Raw genomic sequence first — 6,134 nt, 5'->3', positions numbered from 1 at the left:
GAATAATTCTTGTTAGCAAACTCCGTGGCATATTATTTTTTGTTTAAAGCAATAGATCATTCTGAGGGTATCACTTTTAGGAAAATATGAGATTTCTGGAGCATAACATTAATGTCAGATGTTCTTCATACACTCATTTACTTTCCTATAATAGTAGCAAAATATAATGTAATTTTTAATAAAATATTTTCCCTAATTTGTAGAAAAATGGGTTGTAATCAGTTCTAGTTTAGGAACTGTAGCAATCATAGTTTTTTGTTGCTTCTGTATCATTTCAATCTGTTCCTAAAATTACATTATCAACTTAGTTCTTCAAAATGAAGAAGAATTATTGCATGTGCGGCTTATAGAGATGAGGTAATATTTTGATTCTAGTTTTTGAGTATTTACACAGATATACTTCATGACTGGTAAGTAGATGTCTAAAATCAATAGACATATTAATGAACTCTTTAATTTCAAAAAAATTGCTGCAGGTTGCTGTTGTAGCAGAACTCTCGATATTTGCTCTTAATGTTGTTATTTGTGTTAATTTAAACCCTAGGCATGATAATCAGATTTATCTTATTCAATTATGCCCTGGTTTGTATTAGATTTGCAGTAGTTTAGTGAACCAACATGCATTAAATTGTGCCCTAGATTGTAATCAGATTTGCAGAACTTAGTAAGACAACATAAATCAGAAATATGATAGAAGACAAACAAGCATACCCTGGGAAAACCTCCAAGGAGGAAAAACCCAGCATGAAAGACCCACAGGTCAGATTATATATTCTCCTCTAAATAACAGTACAATACTTAGCTCGAATCTGATCTCAACACATCAGATCTGTCCTTGTATGCTTCAATGACTTGCCTCAAGATATGCAATGTCCCCTTGGACAATATTACACCAAACTGAATAATTCACCCTCTTCCTTAGGTTCGCACAGTAGAGCTAATTTGCATTCTGAGTTAATTGAACTTTTTTTGATGTTGACTTGCAAAATGATCTTTATTTATATGCCTCTTTACTTTATTAAGGTCAGCCCTTTCTTGAAGTCGGCCTCCTTATATTTTAGGCGCTAATGTTATTTGGTGCTAATATTTAATAGATGTGTTTTAGCGTGGACTTAGGATAGGGCCACGTTAGGGTAGGACCCGGTCCTAAAGGAGTTCGGATGTTGCCTTAAGGCAATCCGAACCCCTATACCCTAGTTACAATCAACACTCCCTCTTAACTAGGGAGGAGGAGAATACATAATCTGAACCTTTTACGTTCCATCTAGCACACAAGCATAGAATGGATCTAGCACACAAGCATAGAATTACATCTTCCACCTAGCACACAAGCATAGGATGGTTCTAGCACACAAGCATAGAAAGTGTAATACATCAGTGGGTCTTTACATTATTACAACCATCCATCTAGCACACAAGCATAGATTGGATGAAATTCATTCTTGCACACAAGCAAAGAATGATTCAAAGTGCTACCAATAGTCACTGAGATTGAAGCTCCCTCTCAATCAAGGTTCCGTTTTCCATGACACCGAGTCTATCTCTGAAGTACTCGAACTTCACTCTGGATAAGGGTTTGGTGAGGATGTCAGCAATCTGTTCATCTGTGCTAATGTACTTTAGGTGAATGGCGCCTCTCTGCACCATATCCCGAATGTAATGATAGTATCTTTCCACACGTTTGGACCGATCATGAAATACAGGATTTACTGACATCTTTATACAACTTTGATTATCACAATGAATGGTGGTAGGATCATTGACTTGACCGAATAATCCAACAAGAAGCTTACGGAGCCACACTGCTTCTCTGGATGCAACAGATGCGGCAATGTACTCAGCTTCTGCAGTGCTTAATGCTACTGAAGATTGCTTCTTGCATGCCCAAGAGATTACTGTGGAGCCCAAGTTGAAGCAGATGCTTGAAGTGCTTTTCCTGTCCTTGACACTTCCTGCCCAATCTGAATCTGAGTAGCCTTTCAGGAGGATTGGGGTATTAAGTGTATACTTCAGCCCATAACCAATTGTGCCATGTAGATATCTTAGAATGTGCTTGGCAGCAACCAGGTGAACATGTTTCGGTGAGCTCATGAACTGACTGAGGGCATTCACAGCATAACAGATATCTGGCCTAGTATTGACTAGGTACATCAGGGAGCCAATCAACTGTCTGTACTCAGAAGGATCTGCAAAATCTGAGTTAGCTGCAGAAACACTTAACTTCTTTAAGTTAGATTCCATAGGAGTACGCATAGGTTTACAATCTATCATTCTAAATCTTTTCAAAATATCAATAGTGTATTTTCCTTGACTTAGAAAGATTTCATTAGCTCTTTGCCATACTTCTAACCCTAGGAAGTAGTGCATTAGACCTAAATCTTTCATTTCAAATTCTGAGGCTAATTCCTTTTTACATCTTATGATTAATTTATTTTCACCCGTGAGAAATAAATCATCTACATACTAAACTAAAATAAGCATCTCATTATTATAAATTTTCAAGTAAATGTTAGCATCAACATCATTCTTGGAAAACCCTAAACTTAGTAAGTACTTATCAATTCTTTCATACCAAGTGCGAGGAGCCTGTTTGAGCCCGTATAAGGCTTTCTTCAACCTGCAAACATGAGAATCTCTTTTATGGATTACATAACCTTCTGGTTGCTCAATATAGACTTCCTCCTCAATGACTCCATTGAGGAAAGCTGTCTTGACGTCCATTTGATGCAGCTCCCAACCTTTGGCTCCAGCAATAGCTATTATAGACCTAATAGAGGTATATCTAGCAACAGGGGCAAAGGTTTCTTCATAATCTATTCCTTCCTTTTGAGAAAAACCACGAGCTACAAACCTAACTTTATATTTTTCAATACTACCATCAGCATTATGTTTAATTTTAAACAATCATTTAGAGGAAACAACAGACTTACCTTTGGGTCTGGGTACAATGTCCTAGACATCATTCTTGATGATAGACCCATACTCTTCATCCATGGCTAATTTCCAAGCATGATGGGACATAGCTTCACCGATATTGTGGGGTTCAGACTCAATTATATTGCACATCACAGAAATGTAGTTGGCGTGATTTTGGACACTCTTGCTGTTTCTGAAGGTTCCTTTGGGAGCAGCAAACCCTTCAGCATCTTGAATTGTATTTCTAACCCAGAGTGGTCTCTTCTTGCAGACCACAATATCCTGAGGTATATCGATAGATTGCATGGGTTCTGATGAGTCATTCTGAACTCCCTGATTTGGGAGATCAGTAGACTCCTCCTGTAACTCAGGGTTAGCATCAACAATTGAATCTTGTTTTTCCATCATCATATCATCATTGTTGATTAATGAACCTTTAGATCTTTTGAAAGCAATATCTTCTTCAAAGGTTACATCTCTTCTTACCTCAACATACCTTTGACCTGAAATGTAGATCCTGAAAGCTTTGGAAGATTTGTTGTATCCTACTAGGATGCCTTTCTTTCCAGATGGATCCAGCTTGGTTCGTTTTTCTTTAGGCACGTGAACATACACAGGGCTTCCAAATATCCTTAGGTGACTGATATCAGGTTTGATTCCTGAAAATGCTTCTTCAGGTGTTACATTCTTTAGGACTTGATGAGGACATCTATTCTGAATATAAACTGCGGTTTTGGATGCTTCTGCCCATAGAAAAGGTTGCAAGTCTTGATCATGAATCATGGCTCTTGCAGCTTCAACAATGGTCCTATTCTTTCTTTCAGCAACTCCATTTTGCTGAGGGTTGTAGGGAACACAAAACTCCCTCTTAATTCCTGCTTTAACACAAAAGTCATAGAAGCTACCTGAGGTGTATTCACCTCCATTGTTAGACCTCAAACATTTAATTCGATTTCCTGTAGTATTTTCAAACAAAGGCTTTGAATTCTTTAAATCTGTTTAGGACTTCTTCAGACTCTTTAGATTTAAGAAAATAGATCCATGTTTTCCTAGAGAAATCATCTATGAAGATAACATAATATAAGAACCTGCTAGGAGATGCTACTGACATGGGACCACATAAATTTGAATGAATAAGCTCTAACCTTTCTTTAGCCCTACTATCGCTTTTATGAAAGGGATTCTTTACATTCTTACCCATTGCACAACCTTTACAAGCATCATCATGAGATAAACTGAGATTAGGCATACCTTTGACCATTTTACCGAGAGTGGGAAGAGCTTCAAAGTGAAGATGACCCAATCTTCTATGCCATAGCTCGCATGATTTAGGGGTCTCATGAATGAGAGCTTGAATTGGATTGGCTGCAAGCTTATATAAACTATCACATCTATGTCCAATAATACGAGCAGATTTGAAGTTAGATTTCTTAGACCAAGCAAGTACTTTCCCTTCAGAAAATGCTATTTGCAAACCCTTATCTTCTAAAGCCGAAATAGAAATAAGATTTCTTTTAATACCAGGTACAAATAGAATATCACAGAGTTGTAAGGAAATACCAGAATCTAGTTTTAGAGAGGTAGTACCAGAACCTTTTACTGAGTATCGAGCATCATCACCGATTACAACATGAAGATTGGTGTCTTTTTCAATCAGATCTGAGAGATGCTCATGAAATCTTGAGATGTGTCTGGAGGCACCACTGTCAAGTATCCTCAAATCTGCAACTCCAGCTCACAAGAATGGTGTCCAATGGACAGTTAGGCAAAATCGCCTAGCTGGAAACTCTCCAATCAGCCACTAAAATGTCTTCAATCAATCGCATCAGCAAATATAATAATATTATATTGCTGGTTGGCCTCTTTTAAACTTGTTTTTACCCCAACACTTCACCACACATGCAATGTGGGATAAAACTTTGCCTTTTAAACATGCCTGGGAAAATCGATTTGGCTCTGGAAAATATTTTAATCATTAAATGATCATTGCAAATCATTAAATAATTGTTATTAATCCTTAGATAATTGTTTACAAGACAAAAACCATTAAATTCCAGCCACATTTGCATTTAAAATCGTTCAATTTCGTCAAATTTGGCCAATTGGGGAAAATCGCCCCATGTTTGGATAAAAATCCACATGAAAAATCATCACAAATCATCTCAATTGCCTCTTGGGGAAAATCAATCCCCATCTGGATGATTATCTGAATAAAAAATCATCATAACACACACTTGGGGGAAATTCGCCATACATTAGGACAATCATCCGCACTAAAATCCATCAAATTTGCTCATCAACTGACTTGGGGAAAATCGACCTTCATCAGGATAGTCAGTTTCATCCGCATTAAAGTTCATACTTCATTCCTGGGGAAAAATGTGGGTCATCAGGATAATTTCCAGCACTTAGACAAAATTTGGGCCCCTTGGTAGAAAAACGTAGTCCATCAAGACAAAAGTCAAGATAGCTGGGGAAAAATGCCCTCCATTAGGATTATGAGTGGGGAAAATCATGGGTCATTGGAAATTTGCTTAAAAACTTGGGGAAAAACGCCCCTCATTAGGATTTTTGACTCTTAGACTTCAATTTAATGAATTTCCATTGGGAATTTGATGATTTCCACACTCAAAAACATCTAGACAAGTTAAATTTCATCATTATGCATCGTGACTTAGCCAAATTCATCAAAATTTGAGTGAGAAAATAGAGATTCCATCGGGATAAAGTGCAATTTTAACTTGAATTACCTCCTAGGAGCAAGAAAATAACCCCTAAGGGACCTCTTGATGCTTAGACACGAAAATATGACCGACTTAAAATCATTCAAACTCAACTATGCTCAAATTCCCGACTTAGATAAAATTAGGATCACCTAAATATTTAACCTTTTACACGCACTTGTTCCTATTCAAAATTTTAAAACCCTAATAGCATTTAGGCATGATCATATCAAAACTTGAGACTTGGACTCCTGAAAGCTCAAAATTGCCACCTATTGCCAAAAACCCTAAACTAACAAGACACAAAAAGCAGGAAAGAGGGGGTCCTCGTTTGCAATGGGGCAATGTGTAAAAAGGTCTCAACATAAGGGAGGTCAAGTTATCCTAGGGGTAGATCTTGATGTGCTGTTATTTTTATATTGGCTTGGGGTAATTTCCCTCCCATTTCCTTGGTGTGACCTAAGAGAATTTATGGTAGTATTTATATTTTGTAGG

The sequence above is a fragment of the Cryptomeria japonica genome, chromosome 2 (assembly GCF_030272615.1).
Source record: "Cryptomeria japonica chromosome 2, Sugi_1.0, whole genome shotgun sequence".
In the NCBI taxonomy this organism is placed as follows: domain Eukaryota; kingdom Viridiplantae; phylum Streptophyta; class Pinopsida; order Cupressales; family Cupressaceae; genus Cryptomeria; species Cryptomeria japonica.
This window is presented reverse-complemented; position numbering follows the sequence as displayed.